This window comes from Balearica regulorum, chromosome 5, assembly GCF_011004875.1.
Source record: "Balearica regulorum gibbericeps isolate bBalReg1 chromosome 5, bBalReg1.pri, whole genome shotgun sequence".
Classification (NCBI taxonomy): domain Eukaryota; kingdom Metazoa; phylum Chordata; class Aves; order Gruiformes; family Gruidae; genus Balearica; species Balearica regulorum.
In genome coordinates, this window is record NC_046188.1 from 8,766,435 (window position 1) to 8,786,825 (window position 20,391).

At 45.1% G+C, this 20,391-nt stretch overlaps 1 protein-coding gene and 1 long non-coding RNA gene across 2 annotated transcripts in view; one reads left to right on the top strand and one right to left on the bottom strand.

Moving 5' to 3' along the window:
• Nucleotides 1-13,115: 13,115 nt before the first annotated feature.
• Nucleotides 13,116-19,224, bottom strand: LOC142601979 (uncharacterized). The gene is made up of 3 exons (XR_012835548.1): nucleotides 18,771-19,224; nucleotides 17,528-17,623; nucleotides 13,116-13,232 (listed from the first exon to the last, which is right to left on the bottom strand). It is a non-coding gene; the product is annotated as an uncharacterized LOC142601979 (long non-coding RNA).
• A 135-nt stretch (nucleotides 19,225-19,359) lies between these two features.
• The window catches only part of BRF1 (BRF1 general transcription factor IIIB subunit), a 176,985-nt gene continuing 175,953 nt past the window's right edge, over nucleotides 19,360-20,391 (top strand). Inside the window, exon 1 of the mRNA XM_075753389.1 lies at nucleotides 19,360-19,682. The gene's annotated coding sequence lies outside the window, so the exon portion shown is untranslated. The remainder of the gene's footprint in view (nucleotides 19,683-20,391) is intronic.

Here is a 20,391-nt window from a genome sequence, read left to right on the forward strand (position 1 = left end):
ACAGTGAGTCATCCTTCCGGCAGGAGAGAGTGAGTCAGAAAGGGCAGTTGACAAGCTTTATTTATCAGTCTCCTGTTATTTGGCCCAGGAGAATTTTACCCTGAAAAACCCACCCTTGTTAATGACAGGCAGAGCTCAGACTTGTATCATACCACTACTGGCTTTTTTCCCCATAGGCTTTGCATGCAGTTTCATATCAGGAAATCACAGCAGGTTGGCCATTTTTATTTTTAAAGGGGTTCTGAACGTGCCGGCTATATCGGAATAACTCGCCCGAGCTACGGTTACGGTGAAGAGTACAAACTGAAATGCCTCTCAGTGATGAAAAGAGCCTGGGGAGTTCTGTGCAACAGCGTTTATACAGTTCCCATTTACTTTCTTCTCTTCGGGCTGCTTTGCTTACAGTCTTAATTGAACGCTGCTAACATGGCCTAGTGTCTTGACTGGCTTTTGATTATGGTTCTGCCACTCATAGGCTCCATATAGGGTGTGTCAGGCTTTCCAGTGTAAGTGTCTATTTTCAGAAGTTATATTGCTCTGTTGTAGAAATTCACGCCAAGCAGAAAGTTGGCAGGAAACGTCGCAACTCAGAAATGGAAAAAGACACAGAGAAAAGAAATCTGCCTGATGATTAATTAAGGAAACTCTGCCTTTGGGGGTTTCAGGCGGTGCAGCTGGGAGGGAGATGGCAGTATAGCAAGGGGAGCCATCGAGATGTGGGGTGATCTTAATGTGTAGTTAGGTGTCTTGATGTAGGGAAAGAAGCAAAGTAAGCTCAAGTCCATTCTATTCATGTTGCAGGTGGGTTTGGAGCAGTAACCTACAAAGGCAGCAACCACATAGTAGCAGGGCTACAGGGCTCAGCAAGTTCTCTGTGAGCTGGCATGGCAGGACCTGGAGGTCTTGCAGGTTCCTTGTCTCTGGTCCTTCTGGTTCAGTCCTGTTCTTCTTGTCCTGTTAGGGGCCAGTGTCTGATATACAGGGAAAAGCGAGGCAGTCTGAGCCTGCTCATTTTTCTGTGCAAGAGAGAAAGACCAAAAGCAGCATTTAATCAGCAAATAACAGGGGTTTTTTCCATTTTTACTTGGACTCATACAGGTATTTTAGTAGTGTTAAGCCCCAGTGGGATCAGGGGACTAACACTCCTATATGCGTTCAGGAGCGTGGCTCTTCGTTAGTACCAGCCAAGTGGGGACTCACTGGGTGCTGCAGTGGTGAAAGATGCCATCACGTTTCCCGATCCTGCCAGTGTCCCTGCTCTGCCTGGGGCAGGGGGGAGTAATTGTTAGTCCATCTTCTTTCCTCTTTCAGATAAACAAAACACTCCATGAATCCTTGACAGAGCTCTGAAGATGCTTCTTATTGATCCTGCCTGTTCTGTTGCTCGTTTCCCTTGCCCTTTCAAAGCCAAACCTGGACCTACCAAACAATCAACCATCCTTCCAGCCAAGGAGGACCAATAGCAGATCCTTTGTACAGACAGCTGGCACCATCACTGCAGTTGCTCCTCGTCTGGGGACGGCGTGTTGCTTGTGATGCCTTTTTACCTGCAGGTGTGCTGGGGGAAAGAGAGCAGCAGTCAGACTGGAAATTGGGCCAGGCAGTGATTTGCAGTAGGAAGAGAGGTTGTCAGTCTGGATTTCCTTAAGTGAGGCTTCCAAATGTTGGTGGTATGTGTTCCTGCTCTGGCTGGGACTAAGGCCTTCATCTTGTAAACAAACTGCATTGGAAGCACCACGTACCAGTTACAGGTCCTGTGGCTCACACTAAATTGTAAATGTTTGCAGTGAGATTTTTACAGCTTGCAGCAAAGAAACCAAACTGCAGTTCGTGGAATGTGAAGATGTTCTTACCCCAGTTCTTCCTCTGTGTGAGAAACAGTATTGAAAGGTTCAAAGAACAGACTGTAAGTATACTGTCACCTGTTGCAGCCTTTCTATTTGGAAGAGACATTAGTAATATAAATGTAGTGTATTTATGGAAGAATAAACAGAGCTTTTTTTTTGCTTTCCTTGAATACAGTAGGAACAAACAAGTAGTTTCTGGACACACATTCCCAAGTCTGCTAGTCCTAACAAGATCTGACCTCAAGAGGGTCCTCCTCTATGTGGCTCCTTGCTTTTGTCTCCCCTGTACCAGCCAACACAAGCTAGTTGCTTGTGAGAGAGGGCTTCTATTGTTCATCTGCCTTCACTACATTAGAGAAGGATAGTTATTCTTTCTACTGAACCTGGAAGAGTATGTAGGACATGTTTCTGACTATAATGGGATGTGTGGGGACTATGGATTAAAGACTTGCCCCAAGGCTGTTATTAGCATTTTTCAGCGTAATAATAAAGAGACAAAGGTGTACCAGGTGTTCGTAGCAAGTCATCTCAAGACAGGGCCCAGTTCTCTATATTGATTAGATTGGGAGACACAGTATTGCAGACCTGGATAGGCAGGGGATTGACCCACCCATTGCTCCTTTGTACTTAGAAGCTATAAGAGCTCCAATAGCTGAAGTGTAGTCATGGATGGATATGTGCTTTTTAGAAGGAGGACGGTGAGATGTTGTAGTGGGTTGACCCTGGCTGAGGGACAGGTGCCCACCAGAGCCACTCTATCACTCCCCTCTTTCATTAGACAGGGGAGAAAAGGTACAACGAAAAAAAACCTTACAGGTCGAGATAAGGACAGGGAGAGATCATTCTCTAATTATCATCACGAGCAAAACAGACCGAACTTAGAGAGGGAATTCATCTTATTTATTACTAAGCAAAACAGAGTAGAGCAATGAGAAATAAAACCAAATCTTAAGAACACCTCCCCCCACCCCTCCCATCTTCCCGGGCTCAACTTCACTCCCGGCTTCAACCTCCTCCCCCCTCAGCGGCACAGGGGGATGGGGAGTGGGGGTTACGGTCAGTTCATCACACGGTGTTTCTGCCGCTTCTTCATCTTCAGGGGGAGGACTCCTCTCATCGTTCCCCTGCTCCAGCGTGGGGTCCCTCTCACGGGAGACAGTCCTTCACGTGAGTTTCTCCCATGGGGTGCAGACCTTCAGGAGCGGACTGTTCCAGCGTGGGTCCCCCACGGGGTCACAAGTCCTGTCAGCAAACCTGCTGTGGCATGGGCTCCTCTCTCCACGGATCCACAGGTCCTGCCAGGAGCTTGCTCCAGCATGGGCTTCCCACGGGGTCACAGCCTCCTTCAGGTGTCTCCACCTGCTCCGGCCTGGGGTCCTCCACGGGCTGCAGGTGGAATCGCTACACCCCCTCATCCTCCCTCCATGGGCTGCAGGGGGACAGCCTGCTTCACCATGGTCTTCACCATGGGCTGCAGGGGAATCTCTGCTTTGGCGCCTGGAGCACCTCCTGCCCCTCCTTCTGCACTGACCTTGGTGTCTGCAGATGTTCTTACATCTTCCCACTCCTCTCTCTGGCTGCAAAAGCGCTCTCTAACTGTTATTTCTCTTTCTTAAATATGTTATCACAGAGGCGCTGATTGGCTTGGCCTTGGCCAGCGGCGGGTCCGTCTTGGAGCCGGCTGGCATTGGCTCTATCAGACACAGGGGAAGCTTCTAGCAGCTTCTTACAGAAGCCACCCATGTAGCCCCCCCGCTACCAAAACCTTGCCATGCAAAACCAACACAGATGTGTGAGAGGGTTATGCTCTTCACAGAGAGGAGCAGCTCAGGTGCATGGAGTTCTGCTATGGACTGTGTGATGGGCTGGTCAGGAGCTTATGGGCCAGGATCAGAGGGAAGGCCAACACAGGTAACATTGTGGTAGGCATCTGCTACAGATCACATGGTCAAGAAGACAAAATAGATGAAGCCTTCTCTAGACAAGTAGAAGAAGTGTCACTGTTTCAAGCCTTGGCTTTTATAGGAAATACTGACCAACCTGAAATCTGCTGGGGAGGAAACACAGTAGGGCACAAGCAATCCAGATTTCTGGAGTGGGTCAGGGACAATTTCTTGACACAGGTACTGGACAGGGTGAGTAGGGAGGTGCTCTGATTGATTTCCTACTCACAAACAAGAAAGAAGTAGTTTTCTTTGCTTTTTAGTTTTCTTTTTCTTAGTTTTTCTTTGTTTCTTTTTCATCTCAGCATTTTCTTTGCCTCAGTCTTTACTGGCAGAATCTGCTCCCAGGCATCCCTGTCTAATGGCAGAGTTTGGAAGGGGGAGTTACTACCCACAGTTGAAGAGGGTGATGCTGGGATCACTTCAGTAAACTGAACATATACAAATCCATGGGATCAGATGGGATGCAGTCCAGCTAGTGTAAGGAAGAAAATTCTTCATAGTGAGGGTTGTCAGGCACTAGGACAAGTTGCCCAGAAAGTGTGTGCAATCTCTGTTCTTGGAGGCACTCAAAACCCAGCTAGATGAGGCCTTGAGAAACCATCTGTTTCATTAAGCAGAAGATTGCATGAGAGTGCTGCAGAAGTTCTTTCCAATCTAATTTTTTCTATGATTCTTCTTGGACATCTGAATATAAACTAAAGAACTCCTGGAAATGTGCCTTAAATTGTGCAACATTGAATGTAGCATGGCCTAAGCGCCACACAGGCCCTGAATGGGCCATGAGACATGGAAATCTAGAGGAGAAGGTAAGTGGTGGCACAGGGACTGCAGCTGCCAGGAAGGTCTCTAACTTCTGGCCGTGGGGATTAGCAGGGTTTAAAGAGTGCACTCTGCTGCTCCACTCTAATCTGTCACCCTTTGGGTGTGCTGTAGGTACTCCAGGGCTTCCTGTCCTGAACCTCCTCATGCTCAAAGTGTTGGTGTCACACTTTCCAAGGACTTCATGAGTCTGAGACCTCTCTGAGACTGTGTTAACATGAATATGAGCAACTGTGGCAGCTGATAGTGGATCTGTTCTTGTTTTACCAAGCTGGCAGAAGTTATAATAGCAGTAGAGTGCAGTGATGGTTAGTCACCAGGGGTTAGTCACCAGCAGACAAGCTCTCTGAGCTCCCTGGGCACATATTGAGGTTGTTAGGATGGGCTGGAGCCTATGCTACTGTATCTTCACAGATCTTGGTACCTATCCTAGGAGCTTGCACTGTGCACACCTCCAGTGCACAGTGCAAACATACCCCAAGAAGACCTCGGTTTTCTTGTTATTCTTTTACCTTGTCCCTGAATGGCTGCTGCTGCAGATGTTGCACAGTTGCTGGTTCAGCAGATTCACACCCACAGAAAGGCTACCATAAGTACTTCAGGTTTAATTTAGGTTTAATCAGTGTTTTGGACATGGTAACATTCTTTATTTCAACACTATTTCAGAAGGGCTGCCTTAGAGGCTACTTAATCCTCTGGAGACTTCTGGTTGGAAGCATGAGCAGATTTTCCAAGCCCGTAGCAGCAGACTCTGTATCTCTACAAACGAGATGCTCTGGCCCCTGCTGACTGACTAGATGGAGCCATGAACGTCCTGGAGCAAAACTCAGAGAGTTTCTGAAGTGTCTCTGTGGATGACAAAAATCTTGGGGGGCAAAACCCTAAAAGAACTGAGCTTAACTTTGCAGTAAGGATGTAACTATAAACAGGACAAAGTTGCACGTGCCTATTCGCAATTAAGAAGACATTTTATACCATCTTTTGGAATAGTACTTCTTGATGCTGAGTCTGAACTATTGTCTGATGAAAGTCCAAATGTCAGTCCCATCTATAATCTTTCAACATAATTTCTGCAACTATGGAAATGTGAGAAACCTTGCCGAGAGCATATCTGCATTAAAATAGTAGGTTTCTGTGCAATTCTAAGTGTTCATTTCCAAACAAGGCTCGATTGTTGTGTTACTGTCCACTTGGCATGAGTAGAACTATATTCCTTTTTTGTTTTAGACCTTTTCTCCACAGTCAGAAACACTCGACTGTTGTGACTAGAATACCGCTTGAGAGGGGACGTTCTCTTCAAAGAAGGGAAAACTGACGTACAACATTGAGCAGACGTTTGGTAGCAAAGCAGGGAAGTTAGGTGAAAATCCAGGAATCTAGCTTTAATATCAAGAGTCATTTACTGCTTAGATGGGCTTACTTGTAATACAATAAGCACTGCAGGATAAGAATTGTCTCTGGATTTTATTTTTTTTTTAGCAAAGATCACTGAAAGATTCCTTTCAAAATAAACATCGCTGTACGCAGGCAAGCAAAAGAGTTATTGAGTGAGAGCAAACAGACAAATTGGCTCTGAGTTTTGGATTTCTCCATAATGTTCTAATTTAAAACAGAATAAGCAAAGAAAAAAGAAGGCAGTGAAAAGTAACTTTGTAGTGTAAAAGAACAGAATTCAACTGTTAAGAGGACATTTACAAACACCGTTATTAATGCCAAAACATTGTTTTACCTTTCCAGTGAAGATTAGAAACTTGTCTGTATATTGTATTTTGACAGAATACTTTTCTGTGGTTTCATGTTCTCATCTGAGGTATCATCCGAACCAAGCTTGTCCCTGATGAATTGATATCAATGGAGTCACACACCAGGAGTGTGGCTCTTTCAGTACCCATTAGTCTAGGATCAAATTGGTATTTAATTGGTCTGCTCTGCAGAATTGACCCCTGGCTCTCACTCAAGCCACCCACTGCAACAAAACATGGGCATTTTGGGCCAGCTGCATCCTTCTCTTCCCTCACTTTCCAAAGCACCATGGACTTTCTCACCCAAATTGGTGCCACTTGGCTTAGCCCAAATCTTTCTGCCGTGCTTCTGCTTCTCAATGAGATCACCCAGTTGTATGTTTTTGTTCATTTGCACCATCGCTAAACCTCCTCTGGGGGTACAGAGCACAGCTTCTGCCATGGCTGAAACTCCCGAAAGGGCACCTGCGAGTTGCTAAAGAGACCCCATGGCTGCAAGGGAGGGCTAGAGAAAGAGAAGGGCTAGAAGAAGCACCATACGGGTGCTCATATTTTGCCTGAGATCTTCATAGCTCTGAGAGGGTCAGCAGAATTTAGACACCAAGCGTTGCTACTCACAGTGTACTTACAAGTAGGTCCCAGCTTCCTAGAGTCACTGTTTTGGAGGCACACAGAGGAACTCCATGACTTTTGCAGTCACACATGATTTTTGCCTTTCGGGGAAGACAAGAACCCTGGCTGGTAACAGCAAGTACACAGCAGCCAGCGGAAGGTACTTTCAGTGCACAGCACGGAGTTATTTTGGTCTCACAAAATGCAGTACCTTTGCTATTTATCCTTGAGTGTCTTTTACTAGCACTGTGTTTATTTATATTCACACTATGGCACCCTCCGTAACACCACCAGTATTTCTCAATGCAATGGCATTTGTAGTGGTGAGCAAAATGCAGGAGCCGGCCCCTGTCAATGGCAGACTGTCCAGTGACGATGGCGGTATATCACAGAGAACTTGGTAATTCTTGGCTTGCTCTCACCTGGAAAAGGAACAGAAAGAGGGAGATGGAGCTCAAAAAGGCAAGTCTCAAAGGCATCGCCGTAAAGGCTTAGTGATTTCGCTATGACAATTAAAAATGTTTTACAAGGAATCCAGTAGGTTTATAGGAAACTTGGAGATCTATGAATGTCCAGAGCATCTCATCCTTACAAGGCCAAGCTGTTAGCACTGCGCTTCTTATAGTTACTTCCTGAGGTATCCCATGCTTAGCAAATTCCTCAGCTCATTCAATTCATGCTCCAGTGATGGCATTCTAGTTTGGCAAAAGGGAAATTAATTGTGTCCAACAATATGCCATCTTACTCTCTTCAGGAAAGAGGTGATACAAGGAGAGAGCAGATTCAACATACTCATTAGTTAATATTTACATCAAAGAAATGAGCTGGTCTTTTGGCTGATGTCTGAAAAAGGAAGCTCCATTTGTTTGAGCAGGGCATTTTAAGGGTTTTTAAAAATCCTATTTGATAATATTATGCAATAATCAAGGCACACATAGCATCTGGACCTGCATGCTCTGTTGGTAAGTGTGCCTGCCTGTTCAGAGGGACACGAATTTCCTGGCACTGTCAAGAGTGATACCTCAGGGCTTTGTGAGGATTAAGCCTTGGTTCTCTGTGCTGACATTCTCCGTAAAGGTCAGTTAGCCTTTCCTGTGTACCCTGTCAAACTCACTGACACTGAGCCCCTTTCCTTTGCTAAAGATGATTCAAGCCTTGGAATATGCCCTTGACTAATGAGCTATTTTGGTTTCTGAGCCAGCTGTTTCGTGCAAATTGGTGTAGCTCTGATTTGAAGTAAAAGGAGACAACTTTGGCTCTGACAGCCTTAGCTGCATTGCCAGTATATCTGTTTTGGCAAACCCTCCTAGCAGAAACACAGCTTTTATCCACAAAAGAGTGCTTTGAGCGGTAGGTCTGATTCCAGCTCCCTGCATGAAGGGACATAGGGTGGCAAAGGCTGCTTGGCTGAAGTAACGATATCAGTACGAGGCTTTAGCTCTCATCGCTATGAGCATGATTCTTTTGCAATCGTGATGGAAAAGGCTAGTCTGACAAATCTCCTGAGTGTGGGCCAGGCCTGAGGACCTGGCTGTATATTTAGATGCCCCCTGCTGTCATTTTCAGACTCGTTACTGAAAGATCTGTGGGCTTCTCTGTTCATCAGTATCTCCTTGACATGAGGTCTCTTAAAAACTTCCCCCTTCTCTCCCTGCCCTCTGTGCCTTCCCAGTGTGCCAGCCACAGTACCACGCTGTCACCTGTGGCTTTGCCTGGTAAAACCTGTGCCTTCCTCCCAGGCAGGTCTTTCCTCCCCACAGTGGTAATGCTCCTGACAGCTCAACACTGACCCTTGTCCCACCAGCTCACCACCATCTGCATGGATGAAGCCTCTCCTTCGGCCCCCAAGCTTGTTAAACCTGTGCTTTGCTTGTTTCTTGGATCAGGTCACATTCATCTTTGAGCGGATTCTTCCACCTCATCCTTCCCTTCCTTTGTGGTCCAAGAAATCTCTCTCTTAGTCTACACCTCTAGGTAACAATCTAGGAGAGCAAAACAAAGAATAAGGGGTTTTAAGTATCCATATCTCCATTTTAAAGCTAGATAACTTGGAGCCAGCAATATCTGATGGGTAGCCTAAGGTTTGAAAGAAAGTCTGTGTCGGAGCCTGCAATTGTATCTAGTTTTCCTGAATCCGAGACCATTATCTTAGTCATTAGAGCACCCATAACAGCTCTTTTCTACACTTCTCCTTGCCTGTACTAACAAATGGTTTTCCTTCCATATTTAACAATTTCTGTCATGAACTCTTTATTGTATACTCCGATGCAGTCTGACCAAACCATACTTTTCCTTACTAAAGTGATGGAAGCATATACTGCTGATGAGATTTGGCTTCTTCAGCTAATGGGCTAGCAAACCTTTTTCTGTTGCTGAATTTTCTTTAATTCTTGAAATCAGCGTTGAGACAAGCCCATTTGCATGACATTTATCTACTGATGAATTGGGATCATGAATATGAAATCCAGACTTCTTACGTCAGTCCGAACATACCAGACATTCTCTAGGTCAGTATTTGGAAAAAGCTATCATGGGCAGCTTATGGGGCACCAGTGGATTTTATACATATGACTTATACTCTAGTTTTAGCATAGGAATATCTGAAGCATGTATCAGTGACTCATTTGTTAAAATATTGAATCTTGAAGCAAGGAAATCATCTTGCTGATTGTGTTTCTGTGCTTTCTAGTATGTGTCATGGAAAAAATTGGCTGTCATGCCTTCTAAGGAAGGTCATATTCCTTCAGCACCTGTTGATTAACACAATACCTGAAACTCCTTTCCCTACTTTTAATTATTAAGCATGATTGAAACCTCTGTGGGTATTTCTAATAGTTGCTGGAATGCTGAGATAGTAGATATTTACCTGTTCTGGCCTGCTTGGCTGGAAGAACCCAGAAGTAGTCATTTGTTTACATTAAGATTCCTGTTCTGATGAAGTTTGCCCCAGAAGACTCCGCGGCTGGAGGGTGCTCTATCTGCTAACATCCTGACGAATGCTGCGCTGCTCTTCCAGACCCCCTTCAGAGCTAGCTGGATTTTGTCACTTGGGTCTCTCAGGCACCTTTTCTAGTACAGAGATGATGCAAAGCCTCTCACACCCTGGAGGAAATTTTGGCTAGGTGGCATCAGGTGACTGTGAGGGGCCAAAGTGGCAGAGTTGTGGACAGCAGGAGCTGTGGATGGATCATGGTCCTGTGGCAAATGACAGGCTGACAACAATGTATGAGCTTCTCAGTGGAATTGCATAGAGATAGATGGCACCTCCCTGGTCTTGCATTCTCTCTGAGACCCCAGAGGGCAGAGGTAGCCACCCCATGAATCAGGGAGCAGGAGGGCAGTCATGCAGTACCATGGGTATGCGCGCTATCAGCTCATCTGCAGAGGAGTTTGGTTGAGAAGGTCTCACCTTCATGTCATGGGATTTGATGGATTGGATTGGGCTCATGAGGACATGACAGGGTCCTTGGGTAAGCTGGACTATGATATCCCAGCCATGCCCTTTTACTCACCTTGTGGATGCTGCATATCAGCATCCCCCCATGTCAGTAATGGAAAGCAAGAGCTCTGTTGATGCAGATAATATATATCTGAAGTCAGTTACATCAGCTCTGTCCCAACTGCCAGGCATGTTGGAGCAGAAACGCAGGATTTCAGCAATGCTGTTCAAGGTTCATAGGCTTTTCAAGAGAATTGTCAATGCAGGCCAGTGCTGGTTGCATTCCATCTGAGTGAAAAATGGTGTGGAGGGAACCTAAATCAGCAGGTTAGGATTTTATTTCTGTACTGGAAAAAGAACATTTGCCTTGTGATTTCCCAGCTCAAACTCTCTATGTGGACATCACTCTTTTTTTTTTTTTTTCTTCATTATTCCTATCATTTAATTGTGGGATTTACTCTTTGGAAAAACCAAACCAAAAAAAAAAACCCCAAAACCTCAAACCCACACAAAAACAAAACACCACAATAACCTTTCAGTTCTGTTATTCAAAAGAAGATTTGTTAGCAGGATACGTGCACTTATTAAATTAGAATGTTTATTAGTTGCTCATTTATTCCTTAAACTATGAGAGGAAGTTTTCTCTTTCTCATCTTTTCCAACCTGGTTCTGTCTGGGAAAGCTGATAAAAATCTCACTTTTTAACTGCAATTTCTCATCCTGTATTTAACAGACATGATGGTTGCAAATGAAAGGTGACCACAGAGGGAGTGGCTAAATTGTCATTGTTGTACATTGTTGTACGGGCTGATGATTATTAGTCACAGTACATATTGGGAAAGGCCCTTCGTAATTTTATATGCCACAAAAATTGTTTTTGCTCTGAGCCCGCTAAATTGCTGTTTCAGCTAGATATTTGTTGTAGCTTGTTTGACTACGAAATCTTTGGTCATCTGGATAGTATTTCTGTAGCATGGGTGAGAAGTCATAGTAGTAGCTCTAAAGCTACTTTAGGAAGAAAGTTCTACTCTTACTGTTTAACATGGGATGGACTACGAAGGGAAGATAGGATATTTGTTGGAAGTGCCAACACTATAATTTTATTCTTTTTTTGGACATCCTTTCTACTCACGTCATATATAAAGTACCTTTCAGTAGGGGCTCTCTATATGCAAAATATCATAGGCAAAAAATGTATAGGAACATCCTCTTCTAGCTTTCCCTTCCAAAGGAAATCATACAGTAGTAAAGCTTAACATTTTGTGAACTGCATATGGGTGTGGAATTGGACATGCTTAGAGCTCTCTGAAATGCTTCTCATGCTGCTACTAATACATACGCTTTACTAACAACATGCATTATTGACAACGCTGTTGTCTACCGTACTCATTTCAAAAATAATGCTTTTGTGTAATTCTAAGCAATATGATACAAACATAATTCATGTCATGAAAAGTGGTTCAAAAAGGGACTGAAGACCTCATTGTTCAGTGGAATACATAATCTGCTGACTGCTCTGTTCAATTTGGGCTTCAGACTGTAAACTCCTGGGTCAGGTTTTTTATAATCTTGGTGTGAGCTGACTGATTGAGGCAGAGACAATGGAAGGGCAAGCCAAAGGCTCCGGATCTTACTGGCATATTGTTATATCAGATTACCAATTTTAATTTACTGAAAAAAAATACGTGTTTAACCCATGAGGTGGGGAAGGAGAACTAAAAAATGGCAACAGGTGGTAGTCCGAATCAGCAGCACCTTGAAACAGAGAGTGAAGAGATGTGAATGATGGGTAATGCTACTTTCCAGACCTGTCCCTCAGTCAGACCATCAGCGCTGCAGCTCCCAGTTCCCATCTAAGAGGGTGCACTCTAAAATGTGTGTGAGAGAGATGATCCCAGCCCTTTCTGAGTAAAGCAGAGATTGTCAGGGCCATGGTTACAGCATTCTCCCTTTGCACTACTGCTGTGGCCTTTTTTCTGAAGAAATGGCAAGATTTACTGCTTTGGGGAGAGATTCTGTTTTGCTTCTGGAGGTTTTAAGAGATTTCCTACTTCTGGGGGCAAGCGGGGAAAGAAAGATGGGGGTTACACTGCACTAGAATTTTTCTCTTAAACTATTTTTTAATAAAAAAAAATTGATGCACTGAGACCTAAACTGATTATAAATGTCTCATTTTGAAAATTCTGGCAGATTTTACCCTTTTGATAATTTCACATTTAAAGAAAATATTTAAATGATTCAAGAGATTTTCTTTTTTTTCTCAAATTATTGGTATGAAATAGTTTGATTTACTCCAAGCATATTTTATGGCTGCCCTCTGAAAAATGTTAGTCATCTAGTTTATTCAACTAATTCAAACTAGGAAATCTGCCAAATTCTTGAAAATTCTCCAGTGCCAGGAAAGGATTATACTGTGGCTTCTTTAAAATCTAGTGTTATTTTTATTTAGCCTGCTCATAGCTTTAGATAGTGGACAACAACTTGTAGTATTGACTGATGGTTTCTTTAGCACTGGGTTAACTTTGGCATATTCGAGGTGCTGGGACTCTCTCTGCAGAAAAGCAGGCAATGACACACAGGTCATTGAAAGGATAATTCTTTGATGTCTTTTACGACCCAAACAGGAGAGAACTGGCCTCACCCACAGGCCAACCAGTACTTACCCAAGCTGCTTGCTCCATCGTACCTTTTCCTGGTGCTAACGGGCTGTGTGAAGGAGGACACTGTGTTCCTTACCCTGTTTCCAGCCTTTCTTCCGCGCTGGCAAAGGCAGAGGCTGCAGCAATGTTCTCCCTTATCTCTGCAGGTTTCAGTCTGAAGGGGATCCCTGATGGCAAGAGGAGTTGTGACATTATCATACATAAATACATACTTTTGACTCTACGTTGACACACAAACATTTCATGGTCTTAAATAACACTTGAATGGCATATTCTTCTTTGATGCTGGCACAGTCATTCTGATTATGGCAGACTTCTGCCTGTGAAATGCCAATAAAGAGAGTTTGAACTATTAATACCGCTTGGTGACAGCAGAATTTTTAATATCCTGCTTTAATGTAGCTAGCAAACGCCTGTTTAAGAGGCTATCTTTTCTCCTAATCCTATTTATGACTTGTTAGGTATAATCTGTAAATGGCCAACACTATCTTAGGCACTTTACAGTCATAGTTTATAGCATTAATTTTTAACTGCATTGAATTTGCCTTGAGGCTAAGCAGATAATCCACTAATCGTGCAACTACTTTTACAAACTTATTCTTCAAAACTAAAGGAGATTCACTTTTGATTTACTTCCTGATGTGCTTCTACAGCTTACCACTTCTGGTCTGAACTTCTGGCTTGTCATTCTGAATTGGAGAAAACATGGAAACTACCAGTAAGATGCGCAGTTTGCTTCTGCGTTTGAGTGTGCAGATCCATCCAGTGTAATATCCCTGGGGTTGTTTGCCTTACGCGTGAATATTAACATTTCGTGAAAGCCTCATTTTCAATCTATATGGCAAATGTATTTGCACCAAAGTATCCACTCATCAAATGTGTACCCAAAGATGGCACTTAAAACCAGGCATTTCTCATTTCAGTTAAATTTCTGGGTACACAGTCAGTCACTTAAGTAGGCAATTAGCTGACTGCAATGGTTCTCTGATGGTGAGTGATGAATTCATTAATATTTGAACTAACAAGTCTCAGAATATAAGAGCTGCAGACAAGCAGAGTTGTGTTTTCGCAGGAATATTTGCCCAACGCTTACATCCCCAAGTGACGGAGGCCTTTCGTTATTCAGTGCAGTATATAACCAGTGCTTCATTAAAAAGGGTTTCCTCCTAAATGACGGTCCTGAACTGATTATTTTGTGTTCAGACTGTGGCTGATTAGCATTGCAGTATTTATCTGGAGGAAGAATTGCTCTTGTGAAGTGATCCTGATTGAGAGAAGGTGTAAAACAGGCGTAAAAAAATCCTCCACTGACATGAAAGAGGTGCGATGGGAGCACTATTCACCACTCATTATAGCACAGGAACTCAAGATTACCAACTGAAATGTTTAGGCCATTTTTAAACTTTTTCACTTGCTACCCAACTAAATTGTGATACACCCCAAACTACCGGATGTTGTGGATCTTGAAAGTATACACAGATCAAAAACTGATTAAACAGATAAAAAGTCTGCTAGTATGTATTCGCTTTCAGCTGATGAAATCCTTAAGCTGCAGATTGCTAGAAACTAGGAGGGCATATCTATTTTTACCTTGCTTACATCCTTCCTAAAAGCACTCACTGATCAGCCACGTATCTTCAAGTAGTGTGCTGGCAGGGGGAGATGTTCGGAACAGAATAGCCGGGCAGCAATATTGCTCACAGCTTCCAGCGATTTGCTGATGAGAGACTTCCACAACTGGTGGTGGCTTCTGGATCTTTGTACTCAATACCCTTGGACTTTCCCTCCGCTGATTTATCGGTGGATTTTCTAAGCTACAGTATTTGTGCTTTCTGCTGTTCTCACATTCTAAGAACCATACCAGGCATGGATCTTGGGAAGGTAACTGGGAAAGCCATGGGATCTCTGCCCCTTACTCAGGGATGAAGGCTCAGCTGCAAAGTGCTGTCTCTGCACAGCAGGGATGTGATCGCACAGAGAAGTTCAAGTGTTTGCTGAGCAATTTTACTACGTGATTTGGCAGATGCCAAAAGCTTTTCTTCTCAGAATGTTTTTCCCAAAGGTTTTTTAATTGCCATTTATTGTTGAACGTCATGAAAACAATGTCAGGAAATAATTAGAAATACACCAACCAAAAAAAAAAAAATATATATATATATAGGAAAGCAGATGGAAAATCAGCCTAACCTGTGGGAGCATTGCAGATTTCATTTTCCTTGGGTGCCCCCTCGTGTTCATCACTAGTGTAGCCAAATGCATTTGGACTGGCACAGACAAAAAAAGAAGTATCCATTTGCGATCACCTTATAAGGTTAATCCATTTCCAAATCCTTTGTTCCCCCCTCTATCTAGTATCCCTATGACTTCACCTCTAAAGAATCCATGTGCAAATTTTCAGGTTGAATGAATAGTTTGTGCCTTCTCTTGGACAGTCCAAAACCAAAGAAGGCTTCCTCTGCTCGGGTTTTGTCTCAAGTTATGTGCATATTCAAACTTCTTGAGAGACTTCAGCAGTACTCGTAGGCCTGATTTTAAGAGGAGCAATTCCAGCTGAAATGCCAGAGAGCTGAGGATGCTCACAGCAGCTGATCAAATCAAGGGATTAAACTTTGTACCTCTAACCAAAAATATTTCCCACATAGGCTGGTGCATTGGGAGGCTCGGTACCCAGAAGGACGAGCTATGACCAAAAAGCCAGAGAGTCTCTGGGTTTTCTGTCATATGACACTTAAACATCTGCTTCAAATCATTACATTTATAGAAGAGAATCCATCTCTTGTGGAAGTATGGTAATCTGTCATCAGCTTGCTCTAGTATATTCCCTGCTGTGCTGTTCATTTGCAGGAGCAGAGTGGGATTCCCTTGCACTCCAGTCTGGATTTGTACAGCCTATTTGCATTCTTCCTACTGTTGTATGAGCAGTAGGGAAAAAAAATATTCTAATTTTCAAGCAAATGAGAACAGTTCCTCTCTTTGAAACCTCAACAACTGAATGTCAAACATGCACACCCACGGGTGGGTTATATTCGGGGTTCCTGGAGACACAGCAGGAAGGAAATCGGTTGGTCTGGGCTAACAGACATCCTGATCACCACTTTTTGTCACACTTAGGAGTGAAAATAGGAGGTATGAAATATGAGGGTAGGTGAAATGGAAAACAGATCCTTTCCTCCTCTTAACTGAAAGGGCAAAATATTGCAGGGAATGGGGTTTTGTACACACAACAATCCTACAGAAATGTTTGAAATATTTAAGGGGTATTATATAAGAAAGCTTTCATGAATGGGAGGCAAAGAACTTCAGTCTTCAGGACTGGGAACCCATTTTCTTTCATCAGCACTAACCTCACCTTACAAGAAGATAAAAATTAAACCCCATTTAATTCCTCAGTATGACAGTAAACGAGCCTTTTTTGCACAGCAGCTGTATATTACACTCTCACTAGGGCCCTCTGCTGCTCGCATTCAAAGAGAAAAACCCCAAACTTGTTCGGGACTCCCAGAAAAGGCTCATAATGCTTAAAACATTATCAAAACACCAATGATTTTGGAAGATGTGTAAAACTTAAGTCCTCATGGATCAGGACTACATTACCCTCTACCTAAGTGTGTTAGGAAGAACATTTTCAATGGAAAGGTATTTCAAAACTGCTTGCTGCAGGATTTCTTGTGTTCATGCTGGCCTCTGTCAGAGGCACAATATATGACAACAATATATACAACTGTCCTGGTTTCAGCTGGGATAGAGTTAATTTTCTCCCTAGCAGCTGATATGGTGCTGTGTATTTGATTTAGGATGCGAATAATGTTGATAACACACTGATGTTTTAGTTGTTGCCAAGCAGTCAGGGACTGTTCAGCTTCTCATACTGCCCTGCCAACATGAAGGTGGAGGGCGACCGAGAAGCTGGGAGGGGACACAGCCAGGACAGCTGACCCAGACTGACCAAAGGGATATTCCATACCATATGACATCATGCTCCATATATAACTGGGGGCTGGCCGGGAGGCAGGGCAGCTCAGGAACTAGCTGAGCATTGGCTTCGAGTGGTGAGAAATTGTGCTGTTCATCACTTGTATATTATTATTATTATCATTATTACTACTACTACTACTTTTCTGTCTTATTAAACTGTCTCTATCTCAATCCACGAGTCTTATTTTTTTTTCCCTTTCAATCCTCTCCCCCATCCCACTTGAGGGGGGAGTGAGCAAATGGCTGTGTGGTTGTTTTAGCTGCCAGCCACATTAAACCATGACAATGACACTGGAGCTGATCTGTGGTGTCTTACTTAAAATAATCTGATATTCAAGGGACTTTGCTGAAAGAGGAAAATTATTTATTTCATGGGTTTTTCTCTTCCTATTATTGCTAAAAGTGTTTGTCTATCATTCTCCCCTAACATTATCTACACAGTGCATAATTTTGTGAGATCACCCTTGGCTGCTGCGGCACTCATTACCTCACAAGCAGCAGGAGGAACTTCAGGAAGGAAATAAACTCCAGAAGCAGAAGGAATCTGAAGAAACCCAAACTTCTTATTTTCACAAATACATCTCTGAGAACAGAATAAAAAGGAGAATAAGAAAGAAGCCAAACTGTGTATATAGTGGCACAATCTCCATCACGATATCGCTATTTTCCTTTTGCAGAAAACCAGAACGTGCAAATGACAGAATCTCATGCCTATGAGATGCTCAGCTTTTTGGATGGAATAATAAAGCTTTAGTATGTGCCCCAATGTGCTTCTAAATGTGCCACAGCAAATCATTTTGTACCATCTATCCATCAGTTCATAGAGATCTGTATGTGATACTTGGCTGCATCCGAGTTATTTGGTGGAAGACAGATACTGACAGCAGAAAGTTTGTAAGAAGGTGAAGGTTTCTGCTTCTGCATTAACTGACTTGCGTATTTCGAAAGCTGACAGATGAAAGTCTATACAAACCTCCAGCTACAGTACCTACTCTGCTCACTTTCCTTCCCATCAGTGGCATGCCACGCTAATTTACTACATGTGGGTTGAATGCTAGTGAGCAATAACTTTCTTGGATGAAAACTGAGTTGATTCAGGAACTAATAAATGAAAGTTACAAAGTTTTAATATTATAGCACCTTTGTTATGCAGAGCTCAAAGTGCTTTAATGAAACTGTTGCATTATGCCTCACAAAACTTTTATCTATGTATTACAGAATGATTCATTACATTTGATGAATTAATCAATTTTGAAGCATAACAAATATTATACATTTGAAATGCAAATATGAGTGTTGTAGGCCTGATTTTATTTTTAGGGAACACAGGAGTTGCCATATGGAAGATGACAATACGAGGCCCACGTTTTTCACTATATGCCATGTGTGTTTACACAACTTACAATTATTCTAGGCTTTACAAGGTGTCAAAAATAACGTACCACTCAGCCACAGTACAAATTTTGTTTGTTAGCGACACTCTTTTCCCCACAAATCAAGCCATCTAAATCAGGAGGAAGGACAAAGATTGGCAGAAAGTGTTACCACCCTTGTTTTATCATACAGAAACCATGGCATGAATTTACTTCATAAGGTTAGGTAAGAAGTCTGTGGTGAAACGAATCAATTCTGGGGAAAAAATTTAGAGAATCCTCATGTTCTGCCTTAAGCACAAGGCACATGACTTAACCTGAAACACCCTGGGCCCAGTTCTGCAGAACGGCGAATACCTGCGTGCGTTGCCCGGTGCTGGCAGACGTTCACGGAGGGCAGCACCGCACTGAACACGGAGGAATGCCAGGAGAACGCTCCTTTCGAGATCGGGGCCCGCAGCTGCTCCCCCAGCAGCACCTCCAGAGCCGTCCCGGGTTCCCCCAGATCTGACTCGCAAGGCGCGTTCCCCCCACCTCAGGGAGCCCTCAGGAGCTCAGCCCTGCACTGACAGACGCCGGCGCCTTCCCGCCGCTGCCCGGGCCGCAGAAAGCGGTTCAGTAACGGCCGTCCCCGCCCCAAGTGGCCTTCGGTCGCTCCAAGCCTTTGGGCCCCGCCTGGTTAACCGGACTCCCCTCCGCCGTCGCCGTCACGCTCTAGAGGCCAGGCGTGGTTCACGGCCGTTTACTTGGGGACGGAGAAGGGAAGCCCCGAAGATGCAGCCGGGGGCTGTGGTGGCGGAGGACAGCGCAGCTCCCTAACAGACCCCTGGGCCGCCGCGGGGGGACGGAGCGCTCTGCCCCAGGCGGGCGGTGAGGGAAGAGCCGCACCGGAGGGACGGGGAGCGGCAGAGGAAGTCTCGCGAGAGCGGACGGGGCCGGCTGCCGCCGCGCTCCTCCCCCTGCCGGTCCCGGCGAGCGAGGCCTGTGCCGAGGCCGGGCTGTGCCGTGCCGGGCGGCGGGTAGCGTCGGGGAGGAGGCGGCGGGCCGGCCGGGACCCGGCCCGGCCCGGGGCGCTGGGCAAGATGCCGGGCGGACGGGTGTGCGCCGCCTGCGGCTGCTCGGAGATCGAGGTGGACGCGGCGCGCGGGGACGCGGTGTGCACGGGTTGCGGCTCGGTGCTGGAGGACAACATCATCGTCTCCGAGGTGCAGTTCGTGGAGAACAGCGGCGGCGGCTCCTCCGCCGTGGGGCAGTTCGTGTCGCTGGACGGTGAGCGCCGCCGGGGAGGGGCGCACGTGCGCCGGGCCGGGCGCTGTGGTGGTGTGTGGGGCCGGGGGAGCGGGGCTGGGGGGGGGGGGCCCGGGGCAGTGCGTGGGGGGGGAGTGAGACGAATAAGGGGCAACGTATGGAGAGAGGATGTTGGAGGGACAGGGGAGGGGGTGTTGGAGGACAAGGGACAGTGCATGAGGGAAAAGGTGCTGTAAGGGCCATGGAGGACAGGGACAGTGCTCGGGGTGAGGGCGCTGTGCTGGAGGGTAGGGTTCTGGGGGTGGTAAGGACAATGTGTAGCGAAAACGGTGCTGTGCAAAGAGGGTACAGGGTTAGCGCATGGGGGGCAGGGTGCTGTGCAAAGGGATGTGGGGGACAAAGCGCGTGGAAAAGTGTGTTGTGCAGAGGAGGGACAGGGATGGTGGGTGTGGGAGCTAGCGCTGCCCGAAGTGGGAATGGGAGATGGTGCATGGGGAGGGAGGACAGCGTGCTGTGCAAGGTGAAACAGGAGTGGGGTGGGGGGAGGCTGGGATGAATGGGGGGAAAGAGCTGTAGAGGATGGGGGAGATGCTTTGTGTTTGGTAGGAGTAAGTGCATGAGGGACTGCTGTGTAGTGTGGGGAGGGTGCATGAGAGAAGGTTTGGGGCTCTGTGTGGAAGGACTGGGTACACGGGGAATGGGGAGGTATATGAAATTATTTGGTGCAGAG